Consider the following 2,500-nt stretch of genomic DNA (forward strand, 5'->3'; position numbering starts at 1 on the left):
AAAGCTTGGCCTCATGAAACAATTCGTGAAGACACTTGCCAGGAAAAACTCTGAAAGTTTTGAATACGTGAAGGCTAAGTTTACAAAAATCACTGAGGTAAAACTGAAGGAAGGCGTATTTGTAGGTCCGCAGATAAAGGAACTCCTGAAGGACAACAACTTCCTCACAACACTGGATGAGACTGAGCTTAAAGCCTGGGAATCTTTCAAATGGCTCTGTGAAAACTTCCTAGGCAACAAGAAATCTCCAGAGTTTAGAAATGGCGTGAAATGTCTTCTAGACTCCTATGCTGCAATGGGCTGTCGGATGTCACTGAAAGTACATTTTCTTGATTCACACCTGGACTTTTTTCCAGAAAACCTTGGGGCAGTATCTGATGAGCAAGGGGAACGCTTCCATCAAGATATTGCATCAATGGAACAACGGTATCAAGGATTTTGGAATGCAGTAATGTTAGCTGACTACTGCTGGATGTTATACAGGGATGACCCTCAGAAAAAAAAAAAAAAAAAATCAAAATCTCAAAATATTTAAGTGGTAATCCTTTAGAGTACATTCTAACTTTGTTTTGTGCAAAACAGTTTTGATTTTGTACAATAAAATGCCATGGAAGTGTCATATCTTGTATTCAATATACCTTATAGATATGCTTTACATTCCCTGTACTTTAAAATAACAGGTATCTGTAACATTTAAATGTGACCTGATAGGGAAAAACGGACTTCAGATTCTTAATCAGCATAAAAAATTAACACAAAAAAGTTAGTTTGCAACTCTGATGATTAAAAAAAGTTTCATTTTGTTGACTAGTGTAATGAACATCCGCTCGCTCCGTATGTTCCGGGGGTACTTTATCCTCTATACTATCTGCCGTCAGCTGATTTTTTAGGGGTAGGGGGAATATATATATACATATATATATATATGTATATATATATATGTGTATATATATATATATATATATATTTTTTTTACAGTCATTCCAGTAGCTTGTCTTCACTCCATACCAACTTTCTTATCTTCTTTTGTAACCAAAAAGTAACGGTTAGAACTGTTAGATAAATGACGAAAATATTTAATGATAATATTAATGGTAATAGTAATATCTATTATATCATCAACATTAACAGATAAAGGTATAATAATGATAATAATAACAGTAATCAATAATGATAATAATAATAGTAATCAGTGATGATAACAATAGTGATCAGTAACAGTTACAATAATAATAGTAATAATGACTGTCTCGCGACTGTTTCTGGACTGTCTCGCGACAAAGAGTAAACCGATTCAAAATCACGTACTGATATATAGGGGGGGATGGAGGTGGAGGGAAGATGGATGGGGAAGGGGGAGATTAAAGGGGAGGGAGGGATGGAGGGGAAGGGGGAGATGGAGGGGGAAAGGATTACAAAGGATTACAAAGGCGGAGCATGCCGACAGGAGACCTTTTGGTCCATATCTAGGTCGGATGCGAAAAAAAATCCTAATAACAATAATAAATAAATAGATAAAAACTATAATAATGTTAGTATCAAATAGAATACATAAATAAACGCATAGGCACAGTCAAAACAACAAACAAACAGGTGAATAGTAAATAATGATAAATTGACATATAACTAATAATAAATGAGAATCAAACAGACAAATGATAACAAAATAAAAACAGATAATATGAAATAAATAATAATCATTACAGCATCTTGCTTAGGTGTTTATCTGAATGATTTTTAAAGCTTCGAACTGAACTACATTGCACTGCCTCTGCAGGAAGTTTATTCCATTCATTAACTACACGGTTGGCGAAGTTGTTTCTACCCAATTCCAAATTGAATCTATTTCCGGACAGTTTGAGACCATTGTTTCTTGTCTGATTCTCATTCAGTGTGAAAATTTTGTTACTTTTGATGTTGTCAATTCCCTTTAGAATATCAAAGACCTGTATCAAGTCACCTCTGAGTCTACGCTTTTTTAGGGAAAACAGATTCATATGTTTTAGTCGATTTTCGTATGATTTATTTTTGATATTTGGAATCAGTTTTGTGGCTCGCCGTTGTACTTTTCCCAATCTGTCAATGTCTTTAATGAGATTCGGTGACTATACGGAAACAGCATATTCCAAATGTGGACGAACTAACGATTTATATAGCTTGTTAATGAGTGATGGACTTTTGAAGTCAAAAGCTCGCTCAATCAGTCCTAGAATCTTATTTGCTTTCTCAGAGGGGAAAAGGGGAGATGGAGGGTAAGGGGGAGAGAGAGACACAGGAGGGGGGAAGATGGAGGGGAAGGGGGGAGATGGAGGGGGAAAGGGGAGGGGGAGAGGGGAGATGTAGGGGAAAGGGGGAGGAGAGAGATAGAGGAAGGGGGAGATGGAGGGGAAGGGGGAGATAGAAGGGAAGGGGAGATTGAGTGGGTGGAGGAGATGGCGGAGGAGGGGGAGATGGAGGGGAGATAGAGATAGAGGGGGAGATGGAGATGAGAGGGAGATGG

At 37.3% G+C, this 2,500-nt stretch overlaps 1 protein-coding gene across 2 annotated transcripts in view; it reads right to left on the reverse strand.

Annotated features, from left to right (window-relative positions):
* The window catches only part of LOC143040758 (glycine receptor subunit alpha-2-like), a 306,682-nt gene that overhangs the window by 108,579 nt on the left and 195,603 nt on the right, over positions 1 to 2,500 (reverse strand). The gene's annotated exons all lie outside the window — the stretch shown is intronic.

The sequence above is a fragment of the Oratosquilla oratoria genome, chromosome 29 (genome assembly GCF_046742065.1).
Source record: "Oratosquilla oratoria isolate Oo_2021 chromosome 29, ASM4674206v1, whole genome shotgun sequence".
In the NCBI taxonomy this organism is placed as follows: Eukaryota; Metazoa; Arthropoda; class Malacostraca; order Stomatopoda; family Squillidae; genus Oratosquilla; species Oratosquilla oratoria.